Source organism: Anser brachyrhynchus (genome assembly GCF_964034855.1).
Source record: "Anser brachyrhynchus genome assembly, contig: SCAFFOLD_127, whole genome shotgun sequence".
Lineage (NCBI taxonomy): Eukaryota > Metazoa > Chordata > Aves > Anseriformes > Anatidae > Anser > Anser brachyrhynchus.
Window position 1 is genome coordinate 96313 of NW_027663491.1, and position 24078 is coordinate 120390.

Sequence of the window (24078 nt, forward strand, 5' to 3'; positions counted from 1 at the left end):
AGTGTACTGGCACCACTGGAGATGCAGTGCAGTGAGTCCAGAGAGTGCAATGGCACCACTGGGGATGCACTGCAGTGAGTCCAGAGAGTGCACTGGCTCCACTGGGGATGCACTGCAGTGAGTCCAGAGAGTGCACTGGCACCACTGGGGATGCACTGCAGTGAGTCCAGAGAGTGTACTGGCACCACTGGGGATGCACTGAAGTGAGTCCAGAGAGTGCACTGGCACCACTGAGAATGCACTTCAGTGAGTCCAGAGAGTGCACTGGCACCACTGGGGATGCACTGCAGTGAGTCCACAGAGTGCACGAGCACCACTGGGGATGCAGTGCAGTGAGTCCACAGAGTGCGCTGGAAGCACTGGGGATGCAGTGCAGTGAGTCCAGAGAGTGCACTGGCACCACTGGGGATGCAGTGCAGTGAGTCCAGAGAGTGCACTGGCACCAGTGGGGATGCACTGCAGTGAGTCCAGTGAGTGCACTGGCACCACTGGGGATGCAGTGCAGTGAGTCCAGAGAGTGCACTGGCACCACTGGGGATGCACTGCAGTGAGTCCAGAGAGTGCAGTGGCACCACTAGGGATGCAGTGCAGTGAGTCCAGAGAGTGCACTGGCACCACTGGGGATGCAGTGCAGTGAGTCCAGAGAGTGCACTGGCACCACTGGGGATGCAGTTCAGTGAGTCCAGAGAGTGCACTGGCACCACTGGGGATGCAGGGCAGTGAGTCCAGAGAGTGCACTGGCACCACTGAGAATGCACTTCAGTGAGTCCAGAGAGTGCACTGGCACCACTGGGGATGCACTGCAGTGAGTCCAGAGAGTGCACTGGCACCACTGGGGATGCAGTGCTGTGACTCCAGAGAGTGCACTGGCACCACTGGGGATGCAGTGCAGTGAGTCCAGAGAGAGCACTGGCACCACTGGGGATGCGGTGCCGGGAGTCCAGAGAGTGCTTTGGCACCAGTGGGGATGCACTGCAGTTATTCCAGAGACTGCACTGGCACCACTGGGGATGCAGTGCAGTGAGTCCAGAGAGTGCACTGGCACCACTGGGGATGCACTGCAGTGAGTCCAGAGAGTGCACTGTCACCACTGGGGATGCACTGCAGTGAGTCCAGAGAGTGCACTGTCACTACTGGGGATGCAGTGCAGTGAGTCCAGAGAGTGCACTGGCACCACTGGGGATGCAGTGCAGTGAGTCCAGAGAGTGCACTGGCACCACTGGGGATGCACTGCAGTGAATCCAGTGAGTGCACTGGCACCACTGGGGATACAGTGCAGTGAGTCCAGAGAGTGCACTGGCACCACTGGGGATGCAGTGCAGTGAGTCCAGAGAGTGCACTGGCACCACTGGGGATGCATTGCAGTGAGTCCAGAGAGTGCACTGGCACCACAGATGATGCAGTACAGTGAGTCCAGTGAGTGCACTGGCACCACTCGGGATGTAGTGCAGTGACTCGAGAGAGTGCACTTGCACCACTGGGGATGCAGTGCAGTGAGTCCAGAGAGTGCACTGGCACCACTGGGGATGCACTGCAGTGAGTCCACAGAGTGCACTAGCACCACTGGGGATGCAGTGCAGTGAGTCCAGAGAGTGCACTGGCACCACTGGTGATGCACTGCAGTGAGTCCAGAGATTGCACTGGCACCACTGTGGATGCAGTGCAGTGAGTCCAGAGACTTCACTGGCACCACTGGGAATGCAGAGAAGTGAGTCCAGAGAGTGCACTGGCACCACTGGGGATGCAGTGCAGTGAGTCCAGAGAGTGCACTGGCACCACTGGGGATGCAGTGCAGTGAGTCCAGAGAGTGCACTGGCACCACCTGTGATGCAGTGCAGTGAGTCCAGAGAGTGCACTGGCACCAATGGGGCTGCAGTGCAGTGAGTCCAAAGAGTGCACTGGCACCACTGGGAATGCACTGCAGTGAGTCCAGTGAGTGCACTGGCACCACTGGTGATGCAGTACAGTGAGTCCAGAGAGTGCACTGGCACCACTGGGGATGCACTGCAGTGAGTCCAGAGAGTGCACTGGCACCACTGGGGATGCACTACAGTGAGTCCAGAGATTGCACTGGCACCACTGGGGATGCCGTGCAGTGAGTCCAGAGAGTGCACTGGCACCACTGGGGATGCAGTGCATTGAGTCCAGAGAGTGCACTGGCACAACTGGGGATGCACTTCAGTGAGTCCAGAGAGTGCACTGGCACCAGTGGGGATGCAGTGCAGTGAGTCCAGGGAGTGCACTGGCACCACTGGGGATGCACTGAAGTGAGTCCAGAGATTACACTGGCACCACTGGGGATGCAGTGCAGTGAGTCCAGAGAGTGCACTGGTACCACTGGGGATGCACTGCAGTGAGTCCAGAGAGTGCACTGGCACCACTGGGGATGTGTCCAGTGAGTCCAGTGAGTGCACTGGCACCACTGGGGATGCAGTGCAGTGAGTCCAGAGAGTACACTGGCACCAGTGGGGATGCAGTGCAGTGAGTCCAGAGAGTGCACTGGCACCACTGGGGATGCAGTGCAGTGAGTCCAGAGAGTGCAGTGGCACCACTGGGGATGCACTGCAGTGAGCCAAGAGAGTGCACTGGCACCAGTGGGGATGCACTGCAGTCAGTCCAGTGAGTGCACTGGCACCACTGGGGATGCACTGCAGTGAGTCCAGAGAGTGCACTGGCACCACTGGGGATGCAGTGCAGTGAGTCCAGTGAGTGTACTGGCACCACTGGGGATGCACTGCAGTGAGTCCAGAGAGTGCACTGGCACCACTGAGAATGCACTTCAGTGAGTCCAGAGAGTGCACTGGCACCAGTGGGGATGCAGTGCAGTGAGTCCAGAGAGTGCAGTGGCACCACTGGGGATGCACTTCAGTGAGTCCAGAGAGTGCACTGGCACCACTGGGGATGCAGTGCAGTGAGTCCAGAGAGTGCACTGGCACCACTGGGGATGCAGTGCAGTGAGTCCAGAGAGTGCACTGGCACCACTGGGGATGCGGTGCTGGGAGTCCAGAGAGTGCTTTGGTACCAGTGGGGATGCAGTGCAGTTACTCCAGAGACTGTACTGGCACCACCGGGGATGCAGTGCAGTGAGTCCAGAGAGTGCACTGGCACCACTGGGTATGCAGTGCAGTGAGTCCAGAGATTGCACTGGCACCACTGGGGATGCAGTGCTGTGACTCCAGAGAGCGCACTGGCACCACTGGGGATGCAGCGCAGTGAGTCCAGAGAGTGCACTGGCACCACTGGGGATGCACTGCAGTGAGCCCAGAGAGTGCACTGGCTCCAGTGGGGATGCACTGCAGTGAGTCCAGTGAGTGCACTGGCACCACAGGGGAAGCAGTGCAGTGAGTCCAGAGAGTGCACTGGCACCAGTGGGGATGCACTGCAGTGAGTCCAGAGAGTGCACTGGCACCACTGGGGATGCACTGCAGTGAGTCCAGAGAGTGCACTGTCACCACTGGGGATGCAGTACAGTGAGTCCACAGAGTGCACTGGCACCACTGGGGATGCCGTGCAGTGAGTCCAGAGAGTGCACTGGCACCACTGGGGATGCAGTGCAGTGAATCCAGTGAGTGCACTGGCACCACTGGGGATGCAGTGCAGTGAGTCCAGAGAGTGCACTGGCACTACTGGGGATGCAGTGCAGTGAGTCCAGAGAGTGCACTGGCACCACTGGGGATGCACTGCAGTGAGTCCAGAGAGTGCACTGTCACTACTGGGGATGCAGTGCAGTGAGTCCAGAGAGTGCACTGGCACCACTGGGGATGCAGTGCAGTGAGTCCTGAGAGTGCACTGACACCACTGGGGATGCACTGCAGTGAGTCCAGAGATTGCACTGGCACCACTGGGGATGCAGTACAGTGAGTCCACACAGTGCACTAGCACCACTGGGGATGCAGTGCAGTGAGTCCAGAGAGTGCACTGGCACCACTGGGGATGCAGTGCAGTGAGTCCAGAGAGTGCACTGGCACCACTGGTGATGCACTGCTGTGAGTCCGGAGAGTGCTCTTGCACCACAGGGGATGCAGTGCAGTGACTCAAGAGAGTGCACTGGCAGCACTGGGGATGCAGTGCAGTGAGTCCAGAGAGTGCACTGGCACCACTGGAGATGCAGTGCAGTGAGTCCAGAGAGTGCAATGGCACCACTGGGGATGCACTGCAGTGAGTCCAGAGAGTGCACTGGCTCCACTGGGGATGCACTGCAGTGAGTCCAGAGAGTGCACTGGCACCACTGGGGATGCACTGCAGTGAGTCCAGAGAGTGTACTGGCACCACTGGGGATGCACTGAAGTGAGTCCAGAGAGTGCACTGGCACCACTGAGAATGCACTTCAGTGAGTCCAGAGAGTGCACTGGCACCACTGGGGATGCACTGCAGTGAGTCCACAGAGTGCACGAGCACCACTGGGGATGCAGTGCAGTGAGTCCAGAGAGTGCGCTGGAAGCACTGGGGATGCAGTGCAGTGAGTCCAGAGAGTGCACTGGCACCACTGGGGATGCAGTGCAGTGAGTCCAGAGAGTGCACTGGCACCAGTGGGGATGCACTGCAGTGAGTCCAGTGAGTGCACTGGCACCACTGGGGATGCAGTGCAGTGAGTCCAGAGAGTGCACTGGCACCACTGGGGATGCACTGCAGTGAGTCCAGAGAGTGCAGTGGCACCACTAGGGATGCAGTGCAGTGAGTCCAGAGAGTGCACTGTCACCACTGGGGATGCAGTGCAGTGAGTCCAGAGAGTGCACTGGCACCACTGGGGATGCAGTTCAGTGAGTCCAGAGAGTGCACTGGCACCACTGGGGATGCAGGGCAGTGAGTCCAGAGAGTGCACTGGCACCACTGAGAATGCACTTCAGTGAGTCCAGAGAGTGCACTGGCACCACTGGGGATGCACTGCAGTGAGTCCAGAGAGTGCACTGGCACCACTGGGGATGCAGTGCTGTGACTCCAGAGAGTGCACTGGCACCACTGGGGATGCAGTGCAGTGAGTCCAGAGAGAGCACTGGCACCACTGGGGATGCGGTGCCGGGAGTCCAGAGAGTGCTTTGGCACCAGTGGGGATGCACTGCAGTTATTCCAGAGACTGCACTGGCACCACTGGGGATGCAGTGCAGTGAGTCCAGAGAGTGCACTGGCACCACTGGGGATGCACTGCAGTGAGTCCAGAGAGTGCACTGTCACCACTGGGGATGCACTGCAGTGAGTCCAGAGAGTGCACTGTCACCACTGGGGATGCAGTGCAGTGAGTCCAGAGAGTGCACTGGCACCACTGGGGATGCAGTGCAGTGAGTCCAGAGAGTGCACTGGCACCACTGGGGATGCACTGCAGTGAATCCAGTGAGTGCACTGGCACCACTGGGGATACAGTGCAGTGAGTCCAGAGAGTGCACTGGCACCACTGGGGATGCAGTGCAGTGAGTCCAGAGAGTGCACTGGCACCACTGGGGATGCATTGCAGTGAGTCCAGAGAGTGCACTGGCACCACAGATGATGCAGTACAGTGAGTCCAGTGAGTGCACTGGCACCACTCGGGATGTAGTGCAGTGACTCGAGAGAGTGCACTTGCACCACTGGGGATGCAGTGCAGTGAGTCCAGAGAGTGCACTGGCACCACTGGGGATGCACTGCAGTGAGTCCACAGAGTGCACTAGCACCACTGGGGATGCAGTGCAGTGAGTCCAGAGAGTGCACTGGCACCACTGGTGATGCACTGCAGTGAGTCCAGAGATTGCACTGGCACCACTGTGGATGCAGTGCAGTGAGTCCAGAGACTTCACTGGCACCACTGGGAATGCAGAGAAGTGAGTCCAGAGAGTGCACTGGCACCACTGGGGATGCAGTGCAGTGAGTCCAGAGAGTGCACTGGCACCACTGGGGATGCAGTGCAGTGAGTCCAGAGAGTGCACTGGCACCACCTGTGATGCAGTGCAGTGAGTCCAGAGAGTGCACTGGCACCAATGGAGCTGCAGTGCAGTGAGTACAAAGAGTGCACTGGCACCACTGGGAATGCACTGCAGTGAGTCCAGTGAGTGCACTGGCACCACTGGTGATGCAGTACAGTGAGTCCAGAGAGTGCACTGGCACCACTGGGGATGCACTGCAGTGAGTCCAGAGAGTGCACTGGCACCACTGGGGATGCACTACAGTGAGTCCAGAGATTGCACTGGCACCACTGGGGATGCCGTGCAGTGAGTCCAGAGAGTGCACTGGCACCACTGGGGATGCAGTGCATTGAGTCCAGAGAGTGCACTGGCACAACTGGGGATGCACTTCAGTGAGTCCAGAGAGTGCACTGGCACCAGTGGGGATGCAGTGCAGTGAGTCCAGGGAGTGCACTGGCACCACTGGGGATGCACTGAAGTGAGTCCAGAGATTACACTGGCACCACTGGGGATGCAGTGCAGTGAGTCCAGAGAGTGCACTGGTACCACTGGGGATGCACTGCAGTGAGTCCAGAGAGTGCACTGGCACCACTGGGGATGTGTCCAGTGAGTCCAGTGAGTGCACTGGCACCACTGGGGATGCAGTGCAGTGAGTCCAGAGAGTACACTGGCACCAGTGGGGATGCAGTGCAGTGAGTCCAGAGAGTGCACTGGCACCACTGGGGATGCAGTGCAGTCAGTCCAGTGAGTGCACTGGCACCACTGGGGGTGCAGTACAGTGTGTCCAGAGAGTGCACTGGCACCACTGGGGATGCACTGCAGTGAGTCCAGACAGTGTACTGGCACCACTGGTGATGCCCTGCAGTGAGTCCAGAGAGTGCACTGGCACCACTGGGGATGCAGTGCAGTGAGTCCAGAGAGTGCACTGGCACCACTGGGGATGCACTGCAGTGAGTCCAGAGAGTGCACTGGCACCACTGGGGCTTCAGTGCAGTGAGTCAAGAGAGTGCACTGGCACCACTGGGGATGCACTGCAGTGAGTCCAGAGAGTGCACTGGCACCACTGGGGATGCACTGCAGTGAGTCCAGAGAGTGCACTGGCACCACTGGGGATGCAGTACAGTGAGTCCACAGAGTGCACTGGCACCAGTGGGGATGCGGTGCTGGGAGTCCAGAGAGTGCTTTGGCACCAGTGGGGATGCAGTGCAGTTACTCCAGAGACTGCACTGGCACCACCGGGGATGCAGTGCAGTGAGTCCAGAGAGTGCACTGGCACCAGTGGGGATGCAGTGCAGTGAGTCCAGTGAGTGCACTGGCACCACTGGGGAAGCAGTGCAGTGAGTCCAGAGAGTGCAGTGGCACCACTGGGGATGCAGTTTAGTGAGTCCAGAGAGTGCACTGGCACCACTGGGGATGCAGTGCAGTGAGTCCAGTGAGTGTACTGGCACCACTGGGGATGCACTGCAGTGAGTCCAGAGAGTGCACTGGCAACACTGAGAATGCACTTCAATGAGTCCAGAGAGTGCACTGGCACCACTGGGGATGCACTGCAGTGAGTCCAGAGAGTGCAGTGGCACCACTGGGGATGCACTGCAGTGAGTCCAGAGAGTGCTTTGGCACCAGTGGGTATGCACTGCAGTTACTCCAGAGACTGCACTGTCACCACTGGGGATGCAGTGCAGTGAGTGCAGAGAGTGCACTGGCACCAGTGGGGATGCACTGCAGTGAGTCCAGAGAGTGCACTGGCACCACTGGGGATGCACTGCAGTGAGTCCAGAGAGTGCACTGTCACCACTGGGGATGCAGTACAGTGAGTCCACAGAGTGCACTGGCACCACTGGGGATGCAGTGCAGTGAGTCCAGAGAGTGCACTGGCACCACTGGGGATGCAGTGCAGTGAATCCAGTGAGTGCACTGGCACCACTGGGGATGCAGTGCAGTGAGTCCTGAGAGTGCACTGGCACCACTGGGGATGCACTGCAGTGAGTCCAGAGATTGCACTGGCGCCACTGGGGATGCAGTACAGTGAGTCCACACAGTGCACTAGCACTACTGGGGATGCAGTGCAGTGAGTCCAGAGAGTGCACTGGCACCACTGGTGATGCAGTGCAGTGAGTCCAGAGAGTGCACTGGCACCACGGGTGATGCACTGCTGTGAGTCCAGAGAGTGCTCTTGCACCACAGGGGATGCAGTGCAGTGACTCAAGAGAGTGCACTGGCAGCACTGGGGATGCAGTGCAGTGAGTCCAGAGAGTGCACTGGCACCACTGGAGATGCACTGCAGTGAGTCCAGAGAGTGCACTGGCTCCACTGGGGATGCACTGCAGTGAGTCCAGAGAGTGCACTGGCACCACTGGGGATGCACTGCAGTGAGTCCAGAGAGTGTACTGGCACCACTGGGGATGCACTGAAGTGAGTCCAGAGAGTGCACTGGCACCACTGAGAATGCACTTCAGTGAGTCCAGAGAGTGCACTGACACCACTGGGGATGCACTGCAGTGAGTCCACAGAGTGCACTAGCACCACTGGGGATGCAGTGCAGTGAGTCCAGAGAGTGCGCTGGCACCACTGGGGATGCAGTGCAGTGAGTCCAGAGAGTGCACTGGCACCACTGGGGATGCACTGCAGTGAGTCCAGTGAGTGCACTGGCACCACTGGGGATGCAGTGCAGTGAGTCCAGAGAGTGCACTGGCACCACTGGGGAAGCAGTGCAGTGAGTCCAGAGAGTGCAGTGGCACCACTAGGGATGCAGTGCAGTGAGTCCAGAGAGTGCACTGGCAGCACTGGGGATGCAGTGCAGTGAGTCCAGAGAGTGCACTGGCACCACTGGGGATGCACTTCAGTGAGTCCAGAGAGTGCACTGGCACCACTGGGGATGCAGTGCAGTGAGTCCAGAGAGTGCACTGGCACCACTGAGAATGCACTTCAGTGAGTCCAGAGAGTGCACTGGCACCACTGGGGATGCACTGCAGTGAGTCCAGAGATTGCACTGGCACCACTGGGGATGCAGTGCTGTGACTCCAGAGAGCGCACAGGCACCACTGGGGATGCAGTGCAGTGAGTCCAGAGAGTGCACTGGCACCACTCGGGATGCACTGAAGTGAGCCCAGAGAGTGCACTGGCACCAGTGGGGATGCACTGCAGTGAGTCCAGTGAGTGCACTGGCACCACTGGGGAAGCAGTGCAGTGAGTCCAGAGAGTGCAGTGGCACCACTGGGGATGCAGTTTAGTGAGTCCAGAGAGTGCACTGGCACCACTGGGGATGCAGTGCAGTGAGTCCAGTGAGTGTACTGGCACCACTGGGGATGCACTGCAGTGAGTCCAGAGAGTGCACTGGCACCACTGAGAATGCACTTCAATGAGTCCAGAGAGTGCACTGGCACCACTGGGGATGCACTGCAGTGAGTCCAGAGAGTGCAGTGGCACCACTGGGGATGCACTGCAGTGAGTCCAGAGAGTGCACTGGCACCAGTGGGGATGCACTGCAGTTACTCCAGAGACTGCACTGTCACCACTGGGGATGCAGTGCAGTGAGTGCAGAGAGTGCACTGGCACCAGTTGGGATGCACTGCAGTGAGTCCAGAGAGTGCACTGGCACCACTGGGGATGCACTGCAGTGAGTCCAGAGAGTGCACTGTCACCACTGGGGATGCACTGCAGTGAGTCCAGAGAGTGCACTGGCACCACTGGGGATGCAGTGCAGTGAGTCCAGAGAGTGCACTGGCACCACTGGGGATGCAGTGCAGTGAATCCAGTGAGTGCACTGGCACCACTGGGGATGCAGTGCAGTGAGTCCTGAGAGTGCACTGGCACCACTGGGGATGCAGTGCAGTGAGTCCAGAGAGTGCACTGGCACCACTGGGGATGCAGTACAGTGAGTCCACACAGTGCACTAGCACTACTGGGGATGCCGTGCAGTGAGTCCAGAGAGTGCACTGGCACCACTGGTGATGCACTGCAGTGAGTCCAGAGAGTGCACTGGCACCACTGGTGATGCACTGCTGTGAGTCCAGAGAGTGCTCTTGCACCACAGGGGATGCAGTGCAGTGACTCAAGAGAGTGCACTGGCAGCACTGGGGATGCAGTGCAGTGAGTCCAGAGAGTGCACTGGCACCACTGGAGATGCACTGCAGTGAGTCCAGAGAGTGCACTGGCTCCACTGGGGATGCACTGCAGTGAGTCCAGAGAGTGCACTGGCACCACTGGGGATGCACTGCAGTGAGTCCAGAGAGTGTACTGGCACCACTGGGGATGCACTGAAGTGAGTCCAGAGAGTGCACTGGCACCACTGAGAATGCACTTCAGTGAGTCCAGAGAGTGCACTGGCACCACTGGGGATGCACTGCAATGAGTCCACAGAGTGCACTAGCACCACTGGGGATGCAGTGCAGTGAGTCCAGAGAGTGCGCTGGAACCACTGGGGATGCAGTGCAGTGAGTCCAGAGAGTGCACTGGCACCACTGGGGATGCAGTGCAGTGAGTCCAGAGAGTGCACTGGCACCATTGGGGATGCACTGCAGTGAGTCCAGTGAGTGCACTGGCACCACTGGGGAAGCAGTGCAGTGAGTCCAGAGAGTGCACTGGCACCACTGGGGAAGCAGTGCAGTGAGTCCAGAGAGTGCACTGGCACCACTAGGGATGCAGTGCAGTGAGTCCAGAGAGTGCACTGGCAGCACTGGGGATGCAGTGCAGTGAGTCCAGAGAGTGCACTGGCACCACTGGGGATGCACTGCAGTGAGTCCAGAGAGTGCACTGGCACCACTGGGGATGCAGTACAGTGAGTCCACAGAGTGCACTGGCACCAGTGGGTATGCAGTACAGTGAGTCCAGAGAGTGCACTGGCACCACTGGGCATGCAGTGCAGTGAGTCCAGAGAGTGCACTGGCACCACTGGGGATGCGGTGCTGGGAGTCCAGAGAGTGCTTTGGCACCAGTGGGGATGCAGTGCAGTTACTCCAGAGACTGCACTGGCACCACCGGGGATGCAGTGCAGTGAGTCCAGAGAGTGCACTGGCACCAGTGGGGATGCACTGCAGTGAGTCCAGTGAGTGCACTGGCACCACTGGGGAAGCAGTGCAGTGAGTCCAGAGAGTGCAGTGGCACCACTGGGGATGCAGTTTAGTGAGTCCAGAGAGTGCACTGGCACCACTGGGGATGCAGTGCAGTGAGTCCAGTGAGTGTACTGGCACCACTGGGGATGCACTGCAGTGAGTCCAGAGAGTGCACTGGCAACACTGAGAATGCACTTCAGTGAGTCCACAGAGTGCACTGGCACCACTGGGGATGCACTGCAGTGAGTCCAGAGAGTGCAGTGGCACCACTGGGGATGCACTGCAGAGAGTCCAGAGAGTGCTTTGGCACCAGTGGGTATGCACTGCAGTTACTCCAGAGACTGCACTGTCACCACTGGGGATGCAGTGCAGTGAGTGCAGAGAGTGCACTGGCACCAGTGGGGATGCACTGCAGTGAGTCCAGAAAGTGCACTGGCACCACTGGGGATGCACTGCAGTGAGTCCAGAGAGTGCACTGTCACCACTGGGGATGCAGTACAGTGAGTCCACAGAGTGCACTGGCACCACTGGGGATGCAGTGCAGTGAGTCCAGAGAGTGCACTGGCACCACTGGGGATGCAGTGCAGTGAATCCAGTGAGTGCACTGGCACCACTGGGGATGCAGTGCAGTGAGTCCTGAGAGTGCACTGGCACCACTGGGGATGCACTGCAGTGAGTCCAGAGATTGCACTGGCACCACTGGGGATGCAGTACAGTGAGTCCACACAGTGCACTAGCACTACTGGGGATGCAGTGCAGTGAGTCCAGAGAGTGCACTGGCACCACTGGTGATGCAGTGCAGTGAGTCCAGAGAGTGCACTGGCACCACGGGTGATGCACTGCTGTGAGTCCAGAGAGTGCTCTTGCACCACAGGGGATGCAGTGCAGTGACTCAAGAGAGTGCACTGGCAGCACTGGGGATGCAGTGCAGTGAGTCCAGAGAGTGCACTGGCACCACTGGAGATGCACTGCAGTGAGTCCAGAGAGTGCACTGGCTCCACTGGGGATGCACTGCAGTGAGTCCAGAGAGTGCACTGGCACCACTGGGGATGCACTGCAGTGAATCCAGAGAGTGTATTGGCACCACTGGGGATGCACTGAAGTGAGTCCAGAGAGTGCACTGGCACCACTGAGAATGCACTTCAGTGAGTCCAGAGAGTGCACTGGCACCACTGGGGATGCACTGCAGTGAGTCCACAGAGTGCACTAGCACCACTGGGGATGCAGTGCAGTGAGTCCAGAGAGTGCGCTGGCACCACTGGGGATGCAGTGCAGTGAGTCCAGAGAGTGCACTGGCACCACTGGGGATGCACTGCAGTGAGTCCAGTGAGTGCACTGGCACCACTGGGGATGCAGTGCAGTGAGTCCAGAGAGTGCACTGGCACCACTGGGGAAGCAGTGCAGTGAGTCCAGAGAGTGCAGTGGCACGACTAGGGATGCAGTGCAGTGAGTCCAGAGAGTGCACTGGCAGCACTGGGGATGCAGTGCAGTGAGTCCAGAGAGTGCACTGGCACCACTGGGGATGCACTTCAGTGAGTCCAGAGAGTGCACTGGCACCACTGGGGATGCAGTGCAGTGAGTCCTGAGAGTGCACTGGCACCACTGAGAATGCACTTCAGTGAGTCCAGAGAGTGCACTGGCACCACTGGGGATGCAGTGCAGTGAGTCCAGAGATTGCACTGGCACCACTGGGGATGCAGTGCTGTGACTCCAGAGAGCGCACAGGCACCACTGGGGATGCAGTGCAGTGAGTCCAGAGAGTGCACTGGCACCACTCGGGATGCACTGTAGTGAGCCCAGAGAGTGCACTGGCACCAGTGGGGATGCACTGCAGTGAGTCCAGTGAGTGCACTGGCACCACTGGGGAAGCAGTGCAGTGAGTCCAGAGAGTGCAGTGGCACCACTGGGGATGCAGTTTAGTGAGTCCAGAGAGTGCACTGGCACCACTGGGGATGCAGTGCAGTGAGTCTAGTGAGTGTACTGGCACCACTGGGGATGCACTGCAGTGAGTCCAGAGAGTGCACTGGCACCACTGAGAATGCACTTCAATGAGTGCAGAGAGTGCACTGGCACCACTGGGGATGCACTGCAGTGAGTCCAGAGCGTGCAGTGGCACCACTGGGGATGCACTGCAGTGAGTCCAGAGAGTGCACTGGCACCAGTGGGGATGCACTGCAGTTACTCCAGAGAATGCACTGTCACCACTGGGGATGCAGTGCAGTGAGTGCAGAGAGTGCACTGGCACCAGTTGGGATGCACTGCAGTGAGTCCAGAGAGTGCACTGGCACCACTGGGGATGCACTGCAGTGAGTCCAGAGAGTGCACTGTCACCACTGGGGATGCACTGCAGTGAGTCCAGAGAGTGCACTGGCACCACTGGGGATGCAGTGCAGTGAGTCCAGAGAGTGCACTGGCACCACTGGGGATGCAGTGCAGTGAATCCAGTGAGTGCACTGGCACCACTGGGGATGCAGTGCAGTGAGTCCTGAGAGTGCACTGGCACCACAGGGGATGCAGTACAGTGAGTCCAGAGATTGCACTGGCACCACTGGGGATGCAGTACAGTGAGTCCACACAGTGCACTAGCACTACTGGGGATGCAGTGCAGTGAGTCCAGAGAGTGCACTGGCACCACTGGTGATGCAGTGCAGTGAGTCCAGAGAGTGCACTGGCACCACTGGTGATGCACTGCTGTGAGTCCAGAGAGTGCTCTTGCACCACAGGGGATGCAGTGCAGTGACTCAAGAGAGTGCACTGGCAGCACTGGGGATGCAGTGCAGTGAGTCCAGAGAGTGCACTGGCACCACTGGAGATGCACTGCAGTGAGTCCAGAGAGTGCACTGGCTCCACTGGTGATGCACTGCAGTGAGTCCAGAGAGTGCACTGGCACCACTGGGGATGCACTGCAGTGAGTCCAGAGAATGTACTGGCACCACTGGGGATGCACTGAAGTGAGTCCAGAGAGTGCACTGGCACCACTGAGAATGCACTTCAGTGAGTCCAGAGAGTGCACTGGCACCACTGGGGATGCACTGCAGTGAGTCCACAGAGTGCACTAGCACCACTGGGGATGCAGTGCAGTGAGTCCAGAGAGTGCGCTGGAACCACTGGGGATGCAGTGCAGTGAGTCCAGAGAGTGCACTGGCACCACTGGGGATGCAGTGCAGTGAGTCCAGAGAGTGCACTGGCACCAGTGGGGATGCACTGCAGTGAGTCCAGTGAGTGCACTGGCACCACTGGGGATGCAGTGCAGTGAGTCCAGAGAGTGCACTGGCACCACTGGGGAAGCAGTGCAGTGAGTCCAGAGAGTGCAGTGGCACCACTAGGGATGCAGTGCAGTGAGTCCAGAGAGTGCACTGGCAGCACTGGGGATGCAGTGCAGTGAGTCCAGAGAGTGCACTGGCACCACTGGGGATGCACTTCAGTGAGTCCAGAGAGTGCACTGGCACCACTGGGGATGCAGTGCAGTGAGTCCAGAGAGTGCACTGGCACCACTGAGAATGCACTTCAGTGAGTCCAGAGAGTGCACTGGCACCACTGGGGATGCAGTGCAGTGAGTCCAGAGATTGCACTGGCACCACTGGGGATGCAGTGCTGTGACTCCAGAGAGCGCACAGGCACCACTGGGGATGCAGTGCAGTGAGTCCAGAGAGTGCACTGGCACCACTCGGGATGCACTGTAGTGAGCCCAGAGAGTGCACTGGCTCCACTGGGGATGCACTGCAGTGAGTCCAGAGAGTGCACTGGCACCAATGGGGATGCACTGCAGTGAGTCCAGAGAGTGTACTGGCACCACTGGGGATGCACTGAAGTGAGTCCAGAGAGTGCACTGGCACCACTGAGAATGCACTTCAGTGAGTCCAGAGAGTGCACTGGCACCACTGGGGATGCACTGCAGTGAGTCCACAGAGTGCACTAGCACCACTGGGGATGCAGTGCAGTGAGTCCAGAGAGTGCGCTGGAACCACTGGGGATGCAGTGCAGTGAGTCCAGAGAGTGCACTGGCACCACTGGGGATGCAGTGCAGTGAGTCCAGAGATTGCACTGGCACCACTGGGGATGCAGTGCTGTGACTCCAGAGAGCGCACAGGCACCACTGGGGATGCAGTGCAGTGAGTCCAGAGAGTGCACTGGCACCACTCGGGATGCACTGTAGTGAGCCCAGAGAGTGCACTGGCTCCACTGGGGATGCACTGCAGTGAGTCCAGAGAGTGCACTGGCACCAATGGGGATGCACTGCAGTGAGTCCAGAGAGTGTACTGGCACCACTGGGGATGCACTGAAGTGAGTCCAGAGAGTGCACTGGCACCACTGAGAATGCACTTCAGTGAGTCCAGAGAGTGCACTGGCACCACTGGGGATGCACTGCAGTGAGTCCACAGAGTGCACTAGCACCACTGGGGATGCAGTGCAGTGAGTCCAGAGAGTGCGCTGGAACCACTGGGGATGCAGTGCAGTGAGTCCAGAGAGTGCACTGGCACCACTGGGGATGCAGTGCAGTGAGTCCAGAGAGTGCACTGGCACCAGTGGGGATGCACTGCAGTGAGTCCAGTGAGTGCACTGGCACCACTGGGGATGCAGTGCAGTGAGTCCAGAGAGTGCACTGGCACCACTGGGGAAGCAGTGCAGTGAGTCCAGAGAGTGCAGTGGCACCACTGGGGATGCAGTGCAGTGAGTCCAGAGAGTGCACTGGCAGCACTGGGGATGCAGTGCAGTGAGTCCAGAGAGTGCACTGGCACCACTGGGGATGCACTTCAGTGAGTCCAGAGAGTGCATTGGCACCACTGGGGATGCAGTGCAGTGAGTCCAGAGAGTGCTCTGGCACCACTGAGAATGCACTTCAGTGAGTCCAGAGAGTGCACTGGCACCACTGGGGATGCAGTGCAGTGAGTCCAGAGATTGCACTGGCACCACTGGGGATGCAGTGCTGTGACTCCAGAGAGCGCACAGGCACCACTGGGGATGCAGTGCAGTGAGTCCAGAGAGTGCACTGGCACCACTCGGGATGCACTGTAGTGAGCCCAGAGAGTGCACTGGCACCAGTGGGGATGCACTGCAGTGAGTCCAGTGAGTGCACTGGCTCCACTGGGGAAGCAGTGCAGTGAGTCCAGAGAGTGCAGAGGCACCACTGGTGATGCAGTTTAGTGAGTGCAGAGAGTGCACTGGCACCACTGGGGATGCAGTGCAGTGAGTCCAGTGAGTGTACTGGCACCACTGGGGATGCACTGCAGTGAGTCCAGAGAGTGCACTGGCACCACTGAGAATGCACTTCAGTTAGTCCAGAGAGTGCACTGGCACCACTGGGGATGCACTTCAGTGAGTCCAGAGAGTGCACTGGCACCACTGGGGATGCAGTGCAGTGAGTCCAGAGAGTGCACTGGCACCACTGGGGATGCAGTGCTGTGACTCCAGAGAGTGCACTGGCACCACTGGGGATGCAGTGCAGTGAGTCCAGAGAGTGCACTGGCACCACTGGGGATGCACTACAGTGAGTCCAGAGATTGTACCATCACCACTGGGGATGCACTACAGTGAGTCCAGAGATTGTACCATCACCACTGGGGATGCAGTGCAGTGAGTCCAGAGAGTGCACTGGCACCACTGGGGATGCACTGCAGTGAGTCCAGAGATTGCACTGGCACCACTGGGGATGCACTGCAGTGAGTCCAGAGAGTGCACTGACACCACTGGGGATGCAGTGCAGTGAGTCCAGAGAGTGCACTGGCACCACTGGGGATGCAGTTCAGTGAGTCCAGAGAGTGCACTGGCACCACTGGGGATGCAGTGCAGTGAGTCCAGAGAGTGCACTGGCACCACTGGGGATGCTGTGCAGTGAGTGCAGAGAGTGCACTGGCACCACCGGGGATTCACTGTAGTGAGTCCAGTGAGTGCACTGGCACCACTGGGGATGCAGTGCTGTGACTCCGGAGAGCGCACTGGCACCACTGGGGATGCAGTGCAGTCAGTCCAGTGAGTGCACTGACACCACATGGGATGCACTTCAGTGACTCGAGAGAGTGCACTGGCACCACTGGCGATGCACTGCAGTGAGTCCAGAGACTGCACTGGCACCACTGGGGATGCACTGCAGTGAGTCCAGAGAGTGCACTGGCACCACTGGGGATGCAGTGCAGTGAGTGCAGAGAGTGCAATGGCACCAATGGGGATGCACTTCAGTGAGTCCAGAGAGTGCACTGGCACCACTGGGGATGCAGTGCAGTGAGTCCAGAGAGTGCACTGGCACCACTGGGGATGCCCTGCAGTGAGTCCAGAGAGTGCACTGGCACCACTGGGGATGCACTGCAGTGAGTCCAGAGAGTGCACTGGCACCACTGTGGATGCACTGCAGTGAGTCCAGCGTGTGCACTGGCACCACTGTGGATGCAGTACAGTGAGTCCAGAGAGTGCACTGGCACCACTGGGGATGCACTACAGTGAGTCCACAGAGTGCACTGGCACCACTGGGGATGCAGTTTAGTGAGTCCAGAGACTGCACTGGCACCACTGGGGAAGCAGTGCAGTGAGTCCAGAGAGCGCACTGGCACCACTGGGGATGGGTTTCAAGCCAACTGCATTAACCGCTCATGCTTCTTTCTTATGAGACGTTAGTAAACCAATTACATAGCCTTGTCAAGACTAAATCACAGGTAAAAATCCTGTACATCTCATGTGGCCAACCACTCCCAACTAGGATTCCAAGAACCAGGAGGTTCGGTGAAAATAGGGCTAGTGCTATTAGAGGGGTGATTATTAGGATAAGCCCTAAGCTGTCTTTCATGGAGAAGTGTGGGTGGAATGGGATTTTGTCGCAGTCTGATACGATTCCTAGTGGGTTATTTGATCCTGATTCGTGTAGGAAGGTTAGGTGGACTAGGGTGATTCCTGCAATTAGGAAGGGCAGTAGGAAGTGGATGGCGAAGAATCGGGTTAAGGTTGGATTGTCTACTGAGAATCCTCCTCAGGCTCATTCTACTAGAGTTTGCCCAATGTACGGGATGGCTGAGAATAGGTTGGTGATTACGGTGGCCCCTCAGAATGACATTTGTCCTCATGGTAGGACATACCCTACGAAGGCAGTTGCTATTAGGGTGAGTAGGAGGATTACTCCTGTGTTTCAGGTTTCTTTGTATAGGTAGGAGCCGTAGTAGAGGCCTCGTCCGATGTGTAAGTAGATGCAGATAAAGAAGAGCGAAGCACCATTGGCGTGGAGGTTGCGGATGAGCCATCCGTACTGGACGTCTCGGCATGTGTGAGCTACTGAGGAGAAGGCGAGTGAAGTGTCTGCGGTGTAGTGTATGGCTAGTAGCAGGCCTGTTAGGATTTGTGTGGCTAAGCAGATGGCTAGAAGGGAGCCGAAGTTTCATCAGGCAGAGATGTTGGAGGGGGCGGGTAGGTCGATTAGGGAGTTGTTGATTATTTTTAGTAGGGGATGGGATTTGCGGATGTTAGGGGCCATTAGTGAGTCTGTGTGTTATTAGGATTATTACCAGGATGGAGAGGGCGAAGGATCCTAGGTAGGCCTTAATTAGCCCTGTGTGTATTGAGGTTGCGGCTTTGCTTGCGGCTACTTGTAGTTCAGCAAGGCCCTCTGGCCCTATTTTTTTGAGTCAGGAGAGGTCGATCAAGTGTAGGGCAATGTTTTGTCCCTTTTCTAGTAGGTTTTTGGAGAAGAATCGGTGTACTAGGGGGTTGAAGTACCCTAATGCAGAGGAGAAGTTTATGAGGGGGGTTGGTTTGGGGTGAGTGAGGGTGTGTGTTATGTTCGATAGTTCTAGGGCTAGGATGATTCCTAGGATTGTTATGAGGATGGCAGCAGTTTTGGTGATAAGGGGTATGGTTATTGGGGGGGTTTTGGTTGGTGTGATGAAAGAGGTAATGATTATTCCTGCTGTAATGCTGCCTAGGGCGAGTCGGGTTAGGGGGGCGGTGATTAGTGGGTTGTTTTCGTTTATTGATACTATTGGGGGGATTCGGGTTTGTCCAGCTTGGACTAGGATGGTTATGCGGATGCTGTAGGTTGCGGTGAATGCTGTGGCTATAAGGGTTAGGAGTAGGGCTCAAGTATTTAGGTATGATGTGTTTAAGCTTTCGATGATGAGGTCTTTTGAGTAGAATCCGGCTAGGAATGGGGTTCCTATCAGCGCCAGGTTTCCGATGGTTAGGCAGGAAGTAGTGACTGGGAGTATTTTCTGTAAGCCTCCTATCTTTCGGATATCTTGTTCTCCGTTTAGGTTGTGGATGATAGACCCTGAGCATAGGAATAGTATGGCTTTAAAGAAGGCATGGGTTGAGATGTGTAGGAAGGCTAGTTGTGGGAGGTTTAGTCCGATAGTGACTATTATTAGTCCTAGTTGGCTGGATGTTGAGAAAGCAATGATTTTTTTGATGTCATTTTGGGTTAGGGCGCATGTGGCAGCGAATAGGGTTGATAGAGCACCTAGGCATAGGCAGGCAGTTAGGGCTGTCTGGTTGGTGGCTAGCAGGGGGTGCATGCGGATGAGCAGGAAGATTCCGGCTACTACTATGGTACTGGAGTGCAGTAGGGCTGATACTGGGGTGGGGCCTTCTATTGCTGCGGGCAGTCATGGGTGGAGTCCAAATTGGGCGGATTTTCCTGCGGCTGCGAGGATTAATCCTATGAGGGGGAGGATTGGGGTTTGGTGGGGGTGTACGGCTTGTTGGATCTCTCAGGTGTTGAATGTTGAAGCTAGTCATGCTATGCTCAGGATCAGTCCGATGTCTCCGATTCGGTTGTAGATTACGGCTCGTAGGGCGGCGGTGTTGGCATCTGCTCGGCCTTGTCATCAGCCGATGAGAAGGAAGGACATGATTCGTACTCCTTCCCAGCCTACGAATAGGAGGAATATGTTGTTTGCGGTTGTTAGGAGGAGTATGGCGACTAGGAATGTCAGTAGGTAGGTGAAAAATTTTGTTACGTATGGCTCTGAGGCCATGTATCATATGGCGAATTGTAGGATTGATCATGTTACAAATAGGGCGATTGGAAGAAATGTTATTGAGTATTGGTCTATTTTTAGGCTCAGGGGGATTTTAAAGTTTATAATGAATTTTCACTCCCAGTGGCAGGTGACAGATTCTACTCCCGAGTAGATGAATGCGGTTGTAGGGGCTAGGCTAATTAGGAATGCGGTTTTAACAGCGCGGGTGGTGGCTTGTGGGGTGTTTTTAAAGTTTTTAAATAGAAATGGCAGGATGATTGGGGTTAGGAGGATTGTCAGCGTGAGTAGTGTGAGGGAGTTGATTAGTAGTGTGGGGTTCACTACTTTTACTTGGATTTGCACCAAGATGGGTGGTTCCTAAGACCAGTGGATTGCTGTTATCCTTTAAAAGTAAGGGGGCTGAGGTTTTAGGCTCAGATGTAAGAGTTAGCAGCTCTTGTTGGTTAAACCCTCCCCTCGGCAGGTAAGAAGGTTTGAACTTCTATTCTTAGAATCACAGTCTAATGTTTGGTTTAAACTATACTTGCATGAGGGGATTCCGGAGATCAGTTCGGGTTTGAGGATTAGGAGGAATATTGGGATAATGTGGAGTGTTATGAGCAGGTGTTCTCGCGTGGTTGAGTTTTGCATAGATGTGATGTGGGAGGGGATTGAGCCTCGTTGGGTCATTAGTAGTATGAATAAGGTGTAGGAGGCGGTTAGTAGGGTTGCGATTCCTGTTAGGATGATCGTGAAGGCAGATCAGTTGAATAAGGTGATTATAATGGTTAGCTCTGCTATGAGGTTTGTTGTTGGGGGTAAGGCTATGTTTGTTAGATTGGCCAGCAATCATCAGGTAGCTATGAGTGGTAGGAGAGGTTGTAGGCCTCGTGTGAGTAGTAGAATTCGGCTGTGCGTACGTTCATAGTTTGTGTTGGCTAGGCAGAATAGTATGGAGGAAGTTAGTCCATGGGAAATTATTAGCATCATTGCCCCTGAGAATGATCAGTGGGTTTGGATTATTCCTGCGGCGATAACTAGGCCTATGTGGCTAACGGATGAATAAGCGATTAGTGATTTTAGGTCTGTCTGTCGTAGGCAGATTGAGCTAGTCATTAGGGCGCCTCATAGGGCCAGGGTTAGGAAGGGGTAGTGCAGGAGGTTGGACAGTGGGCCCATAAATAGAGTGACTCGTATAATTCCGTATCCTCCTAGCTTTAGTAGTAGGGCGGCGAGGAGTATTGAGCCTGCGATGGGTGCTTCTACGTGGGCTTTTGGCAGTCAGAGGTGTAGGCCGTATAGTGGGGCTTTTACTATGAATGCTATGAGCAGTGCTAGACCTGATAGTATTCCTGTCCATGAGGTGGATAGGGTTGGGTGGGTTAGTTGTAGGGTTGGCAGGTGCAGGGTGCCAATTTTCACGTATAGGTGTATGATTGTGATTAGCAGGGGTAGAGAGCTTACTGGCGTGTAGAATAGCAGGTAGATGCCAGCGCTTAGGCGTTCTGGTTGGTTCCCCCATCGGGTGATTAAGATTAGGGTGGGAATGAGGGTTGCTTCAAATGAGATGTAAAATAGTGCTAGTTCTGTGGTGGAAAAGGCTAGTAGGATGAATGGCTGGACTGCGACTAAGGTTGAGATAAAGATTCGTTTGCGTTGTAGGGGTTCTTGTTGCAGGTGGTTTTGGCTTGCTATGATTATGAGTGGGAGTAGTCAGCAGGATAGTACTAGGAGGGGGGATGAGATTTGGTCAATTCCTGTTCAGTTGGATAAAAATTTGTAGGGGTAGTAGGTTGGGATTAATCACTGTAGGCTTAGGGCAGCGATTAGGAGGCTGTATAAGGTGGTGTTAGTCCATAGAAATTTTGGTGGAGACAGCAGGGCTGTTGGAAGAAGTATGATTGTGGGTAGGATGATTTTTAGCATTGCAGGAGGTTTAGGTTGTGTAGATGGTCGGAGCCATGTGTGCGGGTGGAGGCTACTAGGATGGCCAGGCCTGTGCCCGCCTCACACGCTGAGAAGGTTAGCATGAGAATTGGTACCATGGTGAATGAGGAGACTTGGTTTTCGATGGATCATATTGATAGGCCTACGAATATCGATAATATTATGCTTTCAAGGCATAGTAGGGCGGATACTAGGTGGGTTCGGTGGAAGGCTAGTCCTAGTCCGCTGAAAATGAAGGCTGAGTAGAAGCTTAAATGTAGGGGCGACATAAGAAAGTTACAGGGTTGGCTGTAATCTGCTGGGTCGAAACCAGCTATCTTTTTGGTTAGACTAACTTTCTGTTATTCTGCTCATTCTAGGCCCCCTTGAATTCACTCGTAGGCCAGTCCGAGTGTTAGGAGAAGGAGGATCACTACAGTTCAGGTGAGGGTCATTAGGGGGGATTGGAGTTGGACGGCTCATGGCAGGGGGAGTAGGAGGGCGATTTCTAGGTCGAATAGGACGAACAGGATGGCTACTGAGGAAGAATCGGACTGAGAATGGTAATCGAGCAGATCCAAGTGGGTCAAATCCACATTCGTACGGTGAGAGTTTCTCTGAGTCGGGGTTTATTTGGGCGAGTCAGAAGTTTAATGCGGTTAGGGCGGCGCTTAGGATTGATGATAGGGCGAATATGAACATGAGTGCGTTCATTGCTCTCCTCTGGGTTTATACCAGATTCTAGAGATTGGAAGTCAATTGTAATTAATATACTAGAAGAGCAAGATCCTCATCAGTAGATGGTTATGTAGAGGAATAGTCAGATGATGTCTACGAAGTGTCAGTATCAGGCTGCTGCCTCGAATCCGAAGTGGTGGTCTGATGTAAAGTGGAACTTGATCAGTCGGAAGAGGCAGACGGTCAGGAAGGAGGATCCGATGATTACGTGGAGTCCGTGGAATCCAGTGGCAACGAAGAAGGTAGATCCGTAGACGCTATCGGCGATTGAGAATGGGGCTTCGTGGTATTCTATTGCTTGTAGGGCTGTGAAGTAGAATCCCAGGAGGATCGTTAGGGTTAGGGCGTGGATGGCGTGTTTTCGGTTTCCTTCTGTGATGCTGTGATGGGCTCACGTTACGGTAACGCCTGAGGCTAGTAGGATGGCTGTGTTTAGTAGGGGGACTTCTATCGGGTTGAGTGGTTTAATTCCTGTTGGGGGTCATTGGCCTCCTAGTTCTGGGGTTGGGGCCAGGCTCGAGTGGAAGAACGCTCAGAAGAACCCTAAGAAGAAGAATGCTTCGGATGTGATGAAAAGGATTATGCCGTATCGTAGGCCTTTTTGGACTGTGGGAGTGTGATGGCCTTGGAAGGTGCTTTCTCGTACAATGTCTCGTCATCATTGGAGTATTACTAGGAGTATTGAGATGAGGCCTAGGGTTAGTAGTATGGATGAGTTGTAGTGGAATCACATGATTAATCCTGAGGTTGTGAGTAGGGCGGCGGCTGCCCCGAAGATTGGTCAAGGGCTTGGGTCAACTATGTGGTATGAGTGTGCTTGGTGTGCCATTAGATGTTTTCTTGTAAGTATAGGCTTAGAAGGAGCACGAAGACGTAGGCCTGGATTATGGCTACTGCTACTTCTAGGATGGTTAGGAGTAGTAGGATGATTATTGTTAGGATGGATACTGCAGGAAGGGTGGGTATTAATGCAATGGAGGCTGTAGAGACGAGTTGGATGAGTAAGTGTCCTGCTGTAAGGTTGGCTGTAAGGCGGACTCCGAGGGCTAGGGGGCGGATTAGTAGGCTGGTTGTTTCGATCAGGATTAGTGTGGGGATTAGGGGTGTAGGGGTACCTTCGGGTAATAGGTGGGCTAAAGAGGCTGATGGTTGGTTTCGTAGGCCTGTTAGTAGTGTGGCGAGCCATAGTGGGAAGGCTAGGGCTATGTTCATAGATAGTTGGGTGGTTGGGGTGAATGTATATGGAAGGAGGCCTAGAAGGTTGATTGTAAGAAGTATGATTATTAGGGATGTAAATATTATGGCTCATTTGTGGCCATTTTTGTTGAGTGGGACTATTAGTTGTTTTGTGATTAGGTGAAGGAGTCATGTTTGGATAGTAGAAAGGCGGTTGTTGATTCATCGGTTGTTTGGGGACGGGAATAGTAGGGCTGGGAAGAGTAGGGATAGTAGGATTAAGGGGATGCCAAATAGATTGGGGCTGGAAAATTGGTCACAGAAGCTTAGGTTCATGGTCAGGATCATGGTGTGGGTTTGGTAGTGAGGGAGGTC